At 28.5% G+C, this 17,393-nt stretch overlaps 1 protein-coding gene across 6 annotated transcripts in view; it reads left to right on the plus strand.

The window, feature by feature from the left end:
• Positions 1-854: 854 nt before the first annotated feature.
• The window catches only part of LOC111635713 (leucine-rich repeat neuronal protein 1-like), a 32,911-nt gene continuing 16,372 nt past the window's right edge, over positions 855-17,393 (plus strand). For all 6 annotated transcript variants that reach the window (XM_023380761.1, XM_023380760.1, XM_023380759.1 and 3 more), the window contains exon 1: positions 855-1,177. The gene's annotated coding sequence lies outside the window, so the exon portion shown is untranslated. The remainder of the gene's footprint in view (positions 1,178-17,393) is intronic.

Consider the following 17,393-nt stretch of genomic DNA (forward strand, 5'->3'; position numbering starts at 1 on the left):
TATGGCAACACAACACGTGGGCGATCTGCCCAGGGAGGGATGCCTTTTAATTAAAGGAAACTGGCTTCTATTTAGGCGTTACAGACGTCGAGAAATCTCGGAAAACTCTATGTGGCCAGCCCGTCCGAGCGAGACGCAAACCCACGACCGAACTCCTAGTGTTTAGGGAACAAAGATTTCTTGGCCACTGGTAGGCTCCGCCATGGAAAGGGAGAAATGCTCTCAAGATTGTAAGCTTTTTCGTTTGTTACTTTTTCAAGTTTGTTTTTTTCACATTATGTTTTTTTGTTTTTAAATTCTTTTTGCCCTGCGGGCATTAAGAGGACCTCTTTTTATCAAGCCCATTATGGATTCAGCCAGGCCCACAATAGGGCGGCTGGTGGTGAGGGACGGGGCCCGACATATCCGGACGGACCACCCCGAAAAGTTTCTAGGGAATTTTCGGATTCAATTCCGGATCCCCCAGAGCGGTAGGCTGCCACATTGACCGCTCGGTCATCCGGCCGCTTGTATAACGCAATATAAATCATTCAATATTAAGAGTGGAATTTCTAACATAAATAAATCACTGATAATGTTGTTAAGTTACGTATCATGACGTTTTTCACCGAATAATTCATATTTTTCTATATATAATATTAATAAAATAATTATACCAATTTTACAAATATTTCTACCGAAAACAATTGATTCTATATTTAAAAAAAAACACGCCATTAATTACCGTAAACTTTTACAACAATTATTAGATTATTATTACGCGTGATATTTTAAAATCAAATATTATATATGAAATAAAATTTTAAATAGTAAAATTTCTAAAAACGCAATTCATCCGTAATCGTAGAGGTATAGTTTATGTGTCCGTAACGTCGTAACGAAGACACGTACATTTCAATATTTTGCCGTTTTAGCGCTGTTGTCGCCTTTCGTCAACGCTAGTGTATACTTTGGCTAGTGCAGGGGTTTCTCTTTGCCGCTTGTAAACTTAACAACTTATGATAGCTCGTATAATATCACTTACGTTCGATTAAAATACTCGAGAAAGAAATAACTAATTTAAACAGAAAAACGAATAAACAATTTGCGTGTTGTCGCAATAGAAAGAAAAAAAAAAAAAAAAATATAATAAAAAGGGAGAACTTGAAGAAAAGAAACAACTTGACCTTGACATCAGGTGAGGAATTCAGATCATTTTCGATTACTTTTAACACTTTAATAGAAAATAAATGATGCATAGAGACTTATATTTAGTTAAATACACGTTAATTGTATAATTAAAACCTGTTTAAATAGGAATCGAATATTTGGCAGGTTCCTGTTTAGGCAGGTTTCCGTTTTATACAGGTCTTACCGTACTATAACTATAGCAAAATGATACGTCTGCAATCAAGGATTGTGTTGTAATCTGTTTAACGTGGCACCAAATATGTTTCCTTGATCAACTTAGTTAATGTGTTTTCTATTACGAAAAGTATGTACTGTACTGTACTTAAAAGGAAAAATAGGTTGATAAGTATCAATAGATTTCTTTTTAAATCACTATAATTCATCCTGTTTTGTTACTCTATACGGGAAGTGGAAAAAGATTCATTTCTATATATATGTCGATTTTGTTTTTAAGGATTTGAATCGGAGGAAATCGTGTAAATTCTCTCGATGAATGTTTTTGTCGTAAATTGTGAGCACGAAGAGTGGCTTAATCTATTCATTTTGATAAGGAAATGTGCCGATTAAGCCGAATGTCCATATTCTGGGTTATTATTAATTAATCGATTTGATTAATTAATAAATAGCTTAATTTTAAATTTTGTGCATAGCATCTTTGTAATCCAGAGAAAAGGTTCTTGGTAGATGACCAAACAGCAGTTGGTTACAAAAAATTACAGTTTATTTTATAAAAATTTATTTAACTGTAATTTTTTCGAACCAATTGCTGTTTGGTCGTCTACCAAGAACCTTTTCTCTGGATTACAAGGATGCTACACACAGAATTTGAACATACAGCAACCATACCTTCTACATTAAGAAGCTTAATTTTAGTCCAGAAATAATCCTGCTTATATTTGGCTTTAAAAAATCTGGTTACAGTTGTTTATGTCTGTAGCAAATAAGACACTTTGTGAAAAGTAATTCCTTCCTTTCTTTTCGGTTATGAAGTGAATGGTGGAAAAATCATTTTAAATAGTACATTAAAAATTATATTTTATTTGGAACAATATTTTTTAAACTGAGATATCGATGCTTGAAAGATTAAAATGCTTGATGCCTTTTTGATAAAGTGATCAAGTTTTTTTCTTTCAAATATCGATATGCATTTGACATTTAAAAGTCAACGACAAAATCCATGCAGGATAATGAAATTTTTATGCTGATGAGAAAGAAATTATCTTGCATGTATTTGATATTTGACTTGATGGATATTACATAGATACAAGACAATCTTTATCGAGTAAATAATGAACAGTTATCGATGTATTTTGTATATATTTGATATCCATCAAGAAAAATACTAGATTTGTACAAGATAATCTCTTATTGGTATAAAAATTCTGTTTTGTTGTTCTCCTAATGAACAATCAAAAATGTCTAGGATAATCTCTATAAAATTAAGCAATTTTATTAGATGTTAAGAAAACTGAGTAGCACATACAATGATTGCAAGCAACATCATCAAATATTTTGTGTGTAGCGTCTTTGCAATCCAAGCAATAATTTTGGTAGACGATCAAACAGCAATTAGTTAGAAAAACATTACAGTTTATTTAAAATATTTTTCTAACTAATTGCTGTTTGATCATCTACCAAAATTATTGTTTGGATTGCAAAGACGCTACACACAGAATTTGAAGATACAGCAACCATGTCTTCTACATCATCAAAGATGTTTACTGAAATGCTCTAGAAGTCTAGATCATAGAGAGAGTACTGTACACTACTCAGAGGAATCCTTCCCTTCTCTTTCTATCGCTTCACCCTCCTCCTTCCCTTTCCCTCTTCCCCTGCTTTCTCAGGCTAAACACTTTGTGTATGACCATTGTCTTTCATAAAAAAAATGATGCTCTAGATCAGAGGTGATGAACCTGTGGCTTTTCTTGGCTTTTAGTGCAGCCTGTTAAAATATAAAATTATAAAATTCATGATAGCAAAATTAACTTGTTAGTTATGAAAATGTTTTCCATTCTTTTTTCAGTAAAGAAAAGACATCTATCAAAATACAATTTATATATAGATCTACTATTGGGCATGTATACTAAATGTGTATACTTATTCAATGTGCAGTACATCAGGTGGCCTTAAAATTCCTTTTGAAATAGGATATGGCCTTCTGATTAAAAAAGTTCCCTACCTCTGTTCTAGATATTAGGAAAACTAGAGCTGATTAAAATTATCACTACAAAGTTTTGTAATAGTAATTTTGAGCTTGGTGATCTGAGATTACAAAGACAAAATTCTTTGGATTTGATTTGTTTTGAAAGAATTAGATGTGCATCAAACAATAGATAATATTACAATAGAAAAAAGACATAATGACCTAAACTGCTCTTTTTGCTGTGCAGAGGAGGAAAAAACAAAAATTTTTTTTCTTGTAGCAGATGGAAAAGTGATATATGATGATCAAAAATTAAAATTGACACTTAACCTAATTCACTAATGAAACACCAAAGTCAATGCCAAAAACAAATCTGTCTGGAGAGTATAGTGCTCAAATTGCTGGATATCCTACAGATTTTTCATTCTAGTTCAGCGATAAATGATTTCTAATGTCAATAACTTGATCGATTAAATCAAGTAATAATAGAATTACAGCATTAGCAAGAAAAAAGGCATTGTTCCGCAACATAACGTAAAACCATATTTTGCGAAATTATTGAAAAAACATTTGTGTCTGACACTATATTGTATTCACTATAATACTCTTTTGATATTTTATTATAATTTTAGTTTTTTCATTCAATGCAAACTTATCTCACAGGATAAAATTTAAAAATTTTATTGATGTCAAATAAGTTTTTACAAAGGAAGTCCAGAAAATTTAGATTCAAAATAGGAAAATATAATTGAAAATGAGAGATGTAAGTTGATTAGAAAACATCCATGCATAAAAAAAATAACATGTAATAAACATGATAAAACTCTGGATTATTTGATTACTTTCGTAAATAGATTAATTTATCAGTTATAACTAAACATTTGACACACTTTACTGATTCTATTATAAAACTTCAAAAATGATTAAAATACTGGTAATTTTCAGAATCACATAATTAGAATTTAAAAATTCTAGTTATAGCTTCTTTTCTTATACCATAAACTGTTGTAGCATAACAATATCAGTAATTATCTTACATAATGATATTTAAAATATAATATACTGTGCAATTCTACATTTAAACTTGCATATCTTCTGGATTCTATAATTATTTTGAAAATTCTGTTTTCTGAAATTTCTCATACTAGATATAAATTATTGTAAAAATTTCTAAAGTCATTTCTTCTATATTATATTATGATAGAATTATTATTAGTTTTTCTTTTATTTATTTTATTTCTGTTAATATGATTTTCTTATTAATTTTTATTCACTGTTTATCTTTGTTACTGGTTTATGCCTGTATGATCTAATGAAATGACATATTTTACTTACATTTTTATTTTTTTATTAACAAATGTAATTATGTCATAAAACCTTAGCATTTTATAGCTACTGCACTTAAACATTGCTTTTAATATCCTATATCTTAAGTAGATTTTTCATGTATTGAAAATATTTTCAATGATTTTTCTCACTGAAAATAAATTATTGTAAATATAGATTTATTAATATAATACACACTTAATATTAATTTGAATGTAAAAACACATTTTGTAATTATGAAATAAATTTAGCAGATTTAAGTAAGTAATTAAATAAAGAAGTTATTATTGTTAACTGCAAAGTAAGGAAAATTATCTAATATTAGTTCTAATTTGAATATTTGTTTTTATTTTGTTGAATTTTATATTCTCTGCAATTCAAAATTGTCTTGCTTGTTAATCTACTCTTAATATAGTGATATTTCTAGTATAATTTATAATGGATAACTCTTAATGTTATTGAAATCAAAGTTATGCATTATAAATTACATAAGAACATATTTATATTAGCTACATCTTTATTATTTATACATATCATATAGGAATATATATATATTAACCAAATAAATTTGATTTTTCTACAACATTTTTAACATATATACATAATGTATATTCCAATAACCAAAGCTTGATATTCTTTTATCTAAATATCTATAAGCTGAATGTAATTTAGCTTGTAATTTTGTGTAATATATTTTCATTGGTTTTAATAATTTTGAAGAAAGTCTTACATTCATTTTGTTTGAACACTTGAAAGACTGGAAAATTAAGTTCTCTGTTATGTTAGATTTCAGTTTTTAATCTATTTACAGATGATAAACAATTAATACAATCTAATGATTAAAAGTAACATAGATTCATATCATACAAGATAAAAACAATCTACAGATCTTGAGTGTAAAGGTTCATGAAAATTATTAACATATGAATATATTTATTCCACTCTAATATTTTACAGTATTTTCAATAAATGACAGAATTACTAGACAGTTAATTAGAAAATCAAATTTTATTCTTAAATATTTTCAAATTTGTTGACTCAGCTTTAAGAAAAAGTTTTATGTAGCTGAAATAGTCAAAGCAGAATAGAATGTTTTGAGCATTACAAGTCAAATGAAATTATACCTTTTGAAACTGGTGTAGGCTTTAAAATATTTAATATTATTCTCATAGTTTACTTTTTTATATAGTCATTTTATTATTCAAACAGAATTAAGGAAGTGTAAAAAAAATCATTGAATACAATTTTCTCCTATGGCTGTATTTCAAAACTAGCAGTTTATTGCTTGTAAAATTTTATAGCACAAAATATGACACTGAAAAATTTGTTGCTTGAAAAATTCTATAGTGAAAACACACAGCGTTTTAAAGTTGTATTTTTCACTGTTAATTCTTACTTGTACCGTAAAGAAAACTTATAGAACATTGTAAAATTTACTATGTAAGATACTGTATGTATAAAAGTTTACTTTGTGAACTTTCTCACTGGACAGATCTCAAACAGTGCCAGATGAGCTGTCATTAATTTTCTGTCGTTTTGAAAATATAATTTTGCTATCTGGAAATTGAATGTCATTCTGATCAGAATTATAATTTCAATACATGTAAGTCACATTGTAGATTAATGCATTAAGCTTATTTTGTATTTCAATTAATGTTTATTGTTTGATTCAATAACAAATGTGATCATTGTGTTGTATGACAGGAAATAATTTACCTAAGTTCATCATGGTTATTGTGAACATCATATTAGTTAAACTCAATTATTTTAAAATAACTTTATAATGTTCCTATTGTAAATATAGTATTAGATGCTTTCATCCCTAATTACTTTTAAGAATCTGGAATTTTTCTAGTTTCTCTAGTAGAATCAAGATTGAGTAATACATCTCACTCTCTCTCTATTAGGAAAATATTTCATTCAAAAGTTCTACCTGCAGCAACAATAACACCCTCTGTTTTGGAATGTGGAGAAAAGCTGTTTAATTTTTGTGGAACATTACTGAAAACCATATCTCTCAATCTGATTTTATGAATTTGTAATAGTTTTTATAATCAGTTAATTCTTAGATATTTTGTATTTTCTCATTTTAACATATCAAGATAATGAAGAGTCATATTTTACTTTTAGCTGATTTTATTTCATCTGTAGCTGGAACCAAATAGCTCCAAAAATATATTTTTAATAAATTTTGACTTCTGAAGTTAAACTCTATCATTTTTCAGATAATGAAAGTAATATATTTAATTGGGCTGCAATTTGAAAAAATTATAGAGCTATGAATTTTCACTGTTTTCTGTTTGTCTTTCCTTAATCTTGAAAATGAGTTAGATAGTTGAAAGCCGAGACCAGATATGGAAAGATTGGGATAAGAGGCCCCAATTAACTATATATGAACGTCCAGTTCAAACTGGAAGTTACGCTATTTCAATTAAAAAAATTTTTGCCTGAAAGGAGTTAGATAGATGACTGGTATGACTCTATTGCTAAACAGAAGAGTACAGGGGCAAGACACTACTAATTTAAATATGATTTTTATTCATGGCTGGCACAAGGTAGCAATGTAGCAATGGACAGTATAGTACATTTAAATCAGTCAGTAAGGATGTTTAAGACATTTAAGGATTAGCAGACCTTACATCAAAATATAGTTGTCCTTTTAAACATACAAGACACCTATATCAGCATACCTCAAATTACTAATTTTTACTAATGTTTTCATCTGTATATAACAGACATCTTCAGGTATATATAACACAGAACAAAATGGACAAATTAAAATGAAACAAATAAAAAAAACCTTGTTCAATTTTAATTTGTCCATTTTGTTCTGTGTTATATACAAGGTCTGTTCAAAAAGTATCGGACCTTTGGTCGGCAAAAGTACATTTATTGATTTTGAGGTACAAAACACTAATCCCCTTCAAAGTAGTCTCCTTGGTAATATATACACTTCTCCCAGCATTCCTGCCATTGCTGGAAACACTGCTAGAACGCATCTTTTGGAATGGCCATCAGCCGGTCCGTCGCATTCCGCACGATGTCTTCTCTCGACTAAATTCGGGTTCCTTTTAGCGGCATTTTCAGCTTGGGAAATAGCCAAAGGTCAAACGGAGCCATGTGGGGAGAGTACGGAGCGTGACGAACCACAGGAGTATTGTGTTTGGCGACGAAAGCCCGAATCAGATGCGCAGAATGGGCGGATGTATTGTCACGATGGAGCTGCCAAGTTTTGATCGACCACAGATCCGGTCATTTGCGTCGCACAGCATCGGAAAGACGACGAAGGACCACCTGGTAGTACTCCTTTGTGATGGTTTGGCCTTGTGGTGCGTACTCACGACACACCACCCCACGAGAGTCGAAAAAACCGTCAACATGACCTTTGATATTGCTGTGGACCTGCCGCGAGTTTTTTTGGCCTCGAGGATCGTCCCCGAAAGCCTGCCGAATCTTGCGAATGGTTTACGCTCGGGTATCGCCAAGGTTTTTGGCAAAATTTGATGTAATATCGCTGCTCACGTTGTTCAGTCATTCTCCAGCTTAGTGGAATCCGACGAGAGCGCACTACATGACCTCACTCATAGGCCGATTGCCAACGACTGACGCTTCCTGCTGGCGGGAAAAAATTCAGGGCTGTGCATGACTGTCCCCTCCACAACTCCATCAAAGGAGGCCTCTCGCGCATCATTGGTTTACGCGGAAAAAAAAAAGGTCCGATACTTTTTGAACAGACCTCGTATACCTGAAGATGTCTGTTATATACAGATGAAAACATTAGTAATTTGAGGTATGCTGATGTAGGTGTTTAAATTAATATATACTAGTTCTGGAAAGTTATGGTTGTTCTTTATAATGGCACAGTTAAATTTGTTTTTATTATTTTACTGTGGCATTACCATTGCTCACAGGCAATTGTACAGACTGTATTTGCTTACCATACAGATTTGCAAATACAAACAGCATTGTATGTGATCAGGAACATAGACAAGTAGAATGAAGTGAGAATATATCAATAGCAACCAGCCTAGCCCTAATATTCCCAGTATATTTATATAGTGCAGGCATACTGTACTAATATGATAGGTTAGGTTCCAGACTTCTACCAGAAAGCAAATGTTGCCTTAAAGTGAATCACAGCCCTTTTTTAGTTGCCATTGCATGTTATGGCCTAAACATATTTTTACATCATCATTTATTAAATGCATAATAGTGCTAATACTAAAAAAATGAGGAAGAAGTAGAAATAATAGAGGGTGTTTAAATGCTGAAAATAATAAATATGAATATAATTGAAAAGTAGACATATTATTATAATTTTGTTTGACTTGTTTTGTTTCTTCACCAGAAGACACTCAAGTATATATTCACGTCTGCTTGAAATTTAACTAAGTTGGACCTGTTCTGATTATTTCTTAATTAAGCTTGGAAGAATATGTGGCTAGTGTTGTGGGAATATGTCTTTGACATTGGTCTCTTATTCTTTCAATCTACAGATTTGTATTTAAAATTACTATGTAGATACTAAACTATCTTCAAGATGTTATTTGGCTGTTTATAATACAACCTTGTTTTTCAACAGTTTATTCCATAGTAATTTATGATGATGATGTAAAATTTTGTAGGTGACCTAGAATAGAATTTAAACTTTGAATTTAATAAATCTTTTGACAAAATCAAAACTTGTAATTAACTTTTTAGTGCTTTAACAATGTCATTTTACTACATATATTTCAAACATTTTGGGTGCTTCTGTTATTAGATAGACAGTAGATAAAAAGAAAATAAAGGCAAAACAATAGCGGAAAATCCAAAACTTTTAGAATATTTTTGTTCTGTTAAAATTTAAAAATAATAAGTAAGCAAAAAATAGGATGACATTGCCAAGCAAATTTTATGTATTCTAACCTAGATAATCTAAGAAAACTGTAAACTATTAGTACGTATTGATTATTTTATAATCATAAGTACTAATTGTTTATAGTTACATGATATAATAAAAAAGTTAAGATATTTTCTGTTTAGAAGACAAAATAGTGAGATTCGTTTTACTTTTATATCCTATTTATTATTCTTTCTTTTACTGTTTTTAATATTTCTATAATGAGTCTATTTTAACTCATTTTTAATAGTGACTCTTCATAAATTCTCAATTATTCTGTTATTCTGTAATTGTCTTTTCATCATTTATGAAGGTTATTTAATCAAATTTAGTACATTTTAAAATGTCTACTTTTCAATATTACCAATGATAAAATGATAGTTGTTATTTATATTTTGTTCAAAGTTTATTAGAGAATCTGACATTGTGTATAATTTATGGTAGAATGATGACAGTAATTTATAGATAGATGCTTTCAATTTTCTAAGTGAATTTTCAGATATTTATGAACGAAATAAAATGAACATAAACAATAACCAAGCCTGCTTTATTAATAGCCAAACGTCAAATCTAGGTGAATCGTGTCTTCCATTTAATTTAAAATTAATAATTAGAAATTAAAATTAACACAGGATAGTAGCCTAACTGTCTACTTGTATAGTTTTATTTGATAATCATTAGCTTAATTACAGCATAAAAATTCAGCAGTTGATATTTGGAAACAATAGGATTTTTGTAATAAAAACAAAAATTAAATCAATTAACAGCTTTGAACAAAATAATATAAAAATGTGGATTTTAACATGTGATTAAACAAAATATGGTTTAGTAAAATACTAAATAAGCATGAACAAGTAACCTACATAGCCTAGCAATTCACTTAATATATGAATAAATAATACATTACTTTTTATATTGCATTTATAATATTTGTTCTTTTATATAAATTGTTTTGGAATTTTATGGATGCATAACATAGCAAATGTTTATTTAAATTTTATATCATTTACTTTAAGAAATTGTAGCCTTATAAATGGTAACTAAAGGTAATAAAAAAAACACTTCTTTATATATTAAATGAATTGTTACTTTATATATATTGTTTATTCGTGAATATCTAGTGAAATAACCAGTTTAAAGATTTATCAAGATCACACTGTGTACTCTGATCTGTGTACCAGTTTTTTGGGACAGAGTCAAAAGGCAGATTAAGTCAGAAATAATAGATATTGATCAATAAACAAATGAAAGAATGCTATGCATAGTTATTTTCAAAAATTATTCATGTATTTTTATTCCTATAGCAATTTGGATAGCAAAACTGGAGGTAGAAAGTAATATTGAAATGAAAGACTTTCAAATTAGAGATAGGAATAGATTATGTTAAATGAATTTAACTTTTTTTTACTGTATAATTTTTTATAAATACATGGTTTAATGTAAAAAGATTTAGTAGGATTAAGTAAGAATGCTTTCCACTTGCAGTGTAAAGATATCTTATCTAGAACCAAATTAGAAATGTGACTATCAAATTTTTTTTTAAGTCTAATTAGATTATAAGAATTTCTATGTTAAATAATAAATGTAGTTTTCTTTACTTAATTGTTTAAATTAAAAAATATTATAAGTATTGTATAAAACAATCCCAAATATTTTAGCCCAAAATCTACTTTCAGAGATTTATAGTTCAATTGTTAGAAGCTATAAAAATTTAATAATTCAATCAGATTTTTTTCACTTTTATGCAATATTTTTAAAAGAATACAAGGAAGAAATTGTACTGTCTTTTGGCATTCAATTTATTTACTTGAATTAAATACACGCAAGTATTTTCAACATTTCAAAAATGTCATCCTCAAGCGAAGAAAGAATATATAACATTTTTTTTTTCTCATACTATATTTGGCATCGTATGTGAGTACATAAATTTTAAAAGAATTATTTTAAATCAATGATTATATATTATTATAGAATTATATAAATTGGCTTTTAAAAAAATAAATTTAATTATTTTTCTGACCTTATCAAATGTAAAACAATAAAAAATTAGTATAATAATTTGCCAAATATTAATAATCCGTAGTTAATAAAAAAAAAGTCAACTTTATCTTCCACATTAAACAATGGTGATTTTTAATACAAAAATACCATATGAAAAAGCACTTTTGGTCTTTGGTTTTACTAGCTAAGCTTCCCCAGTTAACGAAATTGTGAAAGTTTTACCTTGTATTTTTCTTTTTTTCGTTAAAAGTTTCTACCATTTAACATTGAGTTGACTTTTTATTAACTACTATTTAGTAACATTCAGTGTATCAATTAAACCATGACCTGAAAGTTTTTATGTCTAACTTTCAATAAAACAATATATTTATAATTCAGAAAAAGTTTTAAGGGATTTATAGTGATATATCATGTTTAATATAATATATTCTTTTTCGAAGTATTATTGTAATGTATATGAAAGCACAATCATAAAAATTATATAATAGAAACATAAACTTCAGAATGAGCATTTTTTTTACAACTATAATAATAATAATTTACTTTTTTTGATTGATTGCAATTGCTAGAAATGTGCTATTGTTTTCAAGAACAATCGTAAAAACATAAATTTATAAATTTTGGTATGTTTTTCCTTAATGTGGCATTGAATATCAAGTGTTATTTAGATATAATGAATATTCAAAATAATATATGTGTGTTTTCTTATTTTATTTATATTTGAATATATTGAAGAAATGCTTATTATTATATATTATGACACAGCAAAAATATGAAGTTATTCTGATGATAATTTATTAAATTCATCTTCATATTGTCTTTCTACTTTTCAAAACGTTTACATCGATAACTGTTTATTGATTAGTTACTAATTGACTGAAGGTTATTAATAATTTTATTCATAATTTATCCTTCAAATAATTTATATAAAAGTTTAAATTTATCTGTATTATAACTTGATACATTTGTTCCTGAATATAAGTTATAAAATTAAAAAAACACCAGGATTGAAAAGTGTACGTGTATTTAGTTAGTAGAAAATCCAATAAAGTAAATATTTGGTTCATTTACACATTGATTGGAGTTTAATTTTGAATTGTGGAAATATATAATGATAGTTGTCTTCTAGAAGTCTTCAGTTTGTTTTTGAGCCACATTGTGAAGTTAACGAGTATCACTCCATCTTCAGAATAAATTTGTACAAAAACAGGAAAAATAAATAAAACATTCACAATTAATAACAATATCAAATTTAAGAAAATAAGTGCAATTTTCACACTTCTCTATAATTTATTATAAAGCTTTTTAAAACTTAAACTTCTGGAAGAAAGCTATATTTTATTTTTAAGAATATTAAGAGATTACTGTATTACCAAACAAATGCTAATCAACCAGAATTATGCTTTCATATACTGTATATTATTATGAGAATACTTGGTTGTGTCAAAACATCAATACTGCACTTGTGAATTTTATGTTAATGTATAATAATCATGTATTGATTATTATTATTTTAGATCAATTTAATTATACAATCTTTTGAAAATAAGATGAAAAATGTTTATTGCATGTTACTGTGTGTTAGATTTTCATAAATTTTAATAACAGTGTATAAACAAGCACTTTTTGTATAAAATTTCCTGTGTTAAAATGCTATTTGAAAGTGCTGTATAAGCTTATATTTTCCCCGTAAGGCAGTAAATAATTTTTTTTTTTGTTAAATGACTTTCCTTATTCTCTACCCTCCTTCTCTTGCTGTAATTTAGGTCAGTATTAATGTTACTTCTCTCTACTTGTAAATTGTTTCAAGTACCTTTATGATTAGTTCCAGATTTATTTTTAAGAATAGGATTTAGTTAATAATTTACTTATTTGGATTTGAAGTCTTTGTAAAGTACAAGATTTTCAAAATCTGAATAAGCGAGGAAAAGTTAATTTTTTTAGCCTAAATTCAATTATTTAAATGTAAGTAAAATTAATTTTTCTAACAGAAGCTTAATAGAAATATATTTATGCTCAGAGTTAGCTGAATTTATATTAAGAATAGACAAAGTCCTTGTAAAATCTAAATGATGCCAAAATAGCAATATATTTCTTCTATATAATTTAACCTTGTAAATAACCAGTTTAACTTTTCCTGTAAACTGGATATTTGTATTATAAAAAGTAGTTTTAATAATAATTTAACAAAATAATTAATAATTTTTTTTTAAGTTAAAAATGGAAAGGAAGCATTTCTAAAACAATATCTACTCCATCTTCATATCTGAGTATCAGCTTCCAAATTTTTGTGTTTGAATTTGAAGATGAGCAGAGCAGCTCTGAAAATATTTAATCCAGTAATAAAGTTTAACATTATAAAAATAAGCAAATATTTTGATCCCTAATTTGAACAATATAGAGTGAAATCTATTTGAAGAAATTCTATGGATTTAATTAAATAAAAAACATTATCATTAATATCAACTCATAAACTTATAAATATTTACAAATCCATGAGTTGAGAATGTGTGTATATTATACACACATTCTCACAACTCCTGGATTTGTAAATATAAGTTTAAACACAGTAATAAAGTTTAATTTTATTACTTTATTGTTAATAAAATTAAACTTTATTAATATTGGGTGATTCAAAAAGGACTTTTCAACTATGAAGACATATAGAATTTTAATCAGAACTTCTTATAGAATTGGTTGAGGCATTAATTTAAAGCAAAACACATCAAGTTCATCTTAAACGGTGCTGTAGTATTGGATTCTGTCACTGGTGTGGAGTGTCCATGCTGTGTTTTGATTTGTGGAAACAAAATCTGCAACAATGATTAAATGGATTTTTTGCAATTGGTATCATAGGGATCCTTTAGGTAGATCTAAAATTTACTCTTGGCACTGAAATTTTGTTAAGAGCTTGAGACCAGTTATTCTATTTGCCATGACAAATCCTCTGATTAAATACATGTTTCTGATTGTCATGGAATAAGTGAAGGTGAGCTTTGTGCATAGTCCTAGGAAAACAATACAACAGATCTCGTGAAAGTGGCATTTCACAATTATCAGTTTGGTGAGTTTTACAAAAACATTTGCACTTATAAACATATAAATTTTCAATGCTTTTAAAAAATTACTGATATAGATAATGTGATTTGTCAGGAATTTTGTGCAAAAATGTTGTGTAAGATTGAGGAAGGTGAGACATTTCTGGACAATATTATTTTAAGTGATAATTTAATATTTTCTCTTAGCGATAAAGCCCACAACTACAAAATTTGGGACTTCAAAAATCTGTAAGCCTCTGTGGAACATGTTTGTGACAGTCCAAAAGTGAATGTGTTCTGTTCTCTTAACAAAGAGAAAGTGTTCCTTTTTTTCATGAAGAAAAAGGATATTAATATTGTATATCCAGATACATCATACCGTCAATGTATCTGGAAAGTTTCTTGTTCCACCACTAAATTGTGATGACACAGAAGGATGCATATACTTTCAGCAAGATGTTGCATTATCCTGCTGCCATACAGATGTCTGAGATTTCCTCAAAAAACACTTAGATTGGTGGATTAGTTGAATAGGACCACCTTGTGCTGCAGATTTGACATATGTCAATTTTTTTTCTGGGGTTTTGTTAAAGATCTAGTGTTTATTAATGCTAGATCTTTAATGAACATCCTTAACTGCAAACTATATTATTTGAACTTAGTAAATTGTAATTTGACAATGATCACTTGGAAACATTTGCTTATTTAGAATATTGGTGAGGTATATTAGCTGGGTATTTAGATAAAATAGTGATGGGATGATCAATCAGAATTAGTACCAAGAATCAGAAGAATTGAGCATTTTCAGGAATCAGAATCAAGAGAAATTTATCATGATTTGTGATTTTAAAAATAATTCTTTAATATTTAATAACAAAATTAGTTTTTTTATTTCAGGCAATAATTAAAATTGTATTATTATACACTAAAGTTTCATTTTGTTTGCTAAAAGTAAAGAATAAGCATATATTATTTAGCATATATATCAATAAAAATAAAAACCATTCAACCATCATATCTTGTGGAAGGATAATCGCAACATCAAGCATTTTATAGATCAGATAAACAGAAACCTGTATGGTTTAACCTTGGAATTGGAGCAACAAGGGAGTAGTAGCATTAATTTCTTGGATCTGACTATAACATGCATAAAAGGGGAAGTCCGAACCAATATTTACCGTAAACCGACATCTATACCCATCATTATCCCTAAGAATTTGGTGGATCCGGAGCATATTAAAATGGCGGTATTTCGATCTTGGATAAGGAGAGCACACACGCATTGCACAAATGTTTGCGATACTGTTAAGGAGTTACAATATATACAAAGAACTGCCATGCAGCATGGCTACGGGAGAAGAAGAATAGAGGCTCTCATTAAGAAAGATAATAATCTTACAAAGAGGCAAAAGCAAAACCACCAAAAACAAAAAATGGTCCTCGATTATATAGCCTTCCTTAAACCGATTATCAAGAGCGTTTCCAAAAGTAAGAACTTGCAGATAGTTTATCGATGTAATCCCACTATATACAGAATGTTAAGGAATGACAAGGGGGGTTATGAATGCAACTCCTTAACAGGAATATACTCGATACCGCTAAGAGACCGCAGGTTCAACTCTAACTTAGTATATATAGGCGCAACTTTGAGGAATTTGAAAAAAAGAATCAATGAGCATAAGCTTTCAGTGAACAAAACAATTGACAGCACGGTCCTTGCCACTTATGCTAAACAACAAGGCATTACTGTTTTCTGGGACCAGGCCTCTATAATAAAAGCCACCACATCTAGACACACAGTAATATATCTCGAAAAGCTGGAAATCCACAGGGCACAGAAGAGCGCGCAGTGTATCAACTATAGGGATGCCGATGGGTTTTCGTCCGCTTGGAAATCTTTTTGCGACGATTTGGCATAGATCTATATAAAAGGCTCAATCAGGCTTATGATGATCGTTGATGGATATTTTATTTATTTATTTATTTGTTATTATTATTATTATTATTGTTTATTAAGCACACGAAAATTTGTATATAGCACTTTCGTTTGTAACATGTTACCTTTTAATTTTTTACATAAACGTTATTTGGAATTTCCATTGTGTAATTTTTCGAATTTCACATTTCGAATTAGAGAAATAACTGACGATGAACGCTTAATGCGTTTGAAAACGTTTTTAAATTATTAAAGAATTTTGCTGGATAGTTGAATGGTTTTTATTTTTATTGATTTTATTCTCCAGTAAGCAAGTATACTATTAGTTATTTAGCATTGCCAGTTGAGACATTCATTACACAAAATTAAACACATTGTGTGTGGGATATCACATTAAAATCTGAAATTGTTATTATAAGTAATAGTAACACAGACTATCAGAACTAATCAGTAACCAGCATTGCCAGGTTTGACATTTTTAAAGGTTTTTTTTAGCATATAGAAAAATTTGGAATGCCAGACCCTATTTTGAATTACATTTGGCCTAAATTAAATTCCCCATTAATATATTGTCAGCAATAATAACAGTTAGAAGTAGATTACAATTTTCCCCAAACTGCTATTGAAATGCTTTTACATGCTTAGCTTATTTAATGTCTTTATGTATATTTTGATATATCTCATTGAAAACTTTTTAATCCACCAGTTGATTATGCCAAACAAGAAATCAATAAAGTAATTGCTGTTGAGTTTTAAATAAAAGTTAAGTTTTTACAATATGTCTGTTCAATATACTGTTTTGTGTCATTGATTTGTAATGTAATAATTCAACTTACAACATTTCAGGGTAAAAAATGGCAACAAAAATAAAATTTGCATCATTTGGTACATTTATGC

This window comes from Centruroides sculpturatus, unplaced genomic scaffold, assembly GCF_000671375.1.
Source record: "Centruroides sculpturatus isolate CEXI.00-Female unplaced genomic scaffold, Cexi_2.0 scaffold1028, whole genome shotgun sequence".
Taxonomy (NCBI): Eukaryota; Metazoa; Arthropoda; class Arachnida; order Scorpiones; family Buthidae; genus Centruroides; species Centruroides sculpturatus.